Source organism: Plasmopara halstedii (assembly GCF_900000015.1).
Source record: "Plasmopara halstedii genome assembly, contig: Scaffold_1561, whole genome shotgun sequence".
In the NCBI taxonomy this organism is placed as follows: Eukaryota; Oomycota; class Peronosporomycetes; order Peronosporales; family Peronosporaceae; genus Plasmopara; species Plasmopara halstedii.
Genome location: NW_020188473.1, coordinates 564,372 through 564,724, shown reverse-complemented (window position 1 = coordinate 564,724; position 353 = coordinate 564,372).

Below are 353 nucleotides of genomic sequence, written 5' to 3'. Positions count from 1 at the left end.
TTGCCGCGGTGGATTCGTTGCTGTGTGCCCCTTGCGGAGGTCATCTTTCAAGGCCAAATTGTCGGGTTAAGTCCGAATCGACCTGCGCCCCACGGGGAAAGATCGGAAATGAGACTTGGATGCCGCTGACAGCCACTCGTCCTCATGTCACACTCAAGCGACAGTCTGACCTCCCACATTAAATACCTGCATATTTTTTAAAACTCTGAAACTTAATGTTCAAGTAGGCCAAAAAAACTTTCAGAACCTTATACATAGTGTGGTACACACCAATTTGTGTTCAATACACAAATAGAGACGATCTGCATGTCAATCGGCTCAGAATTTTACGGGCTTTCAGGTTACCGCAATTC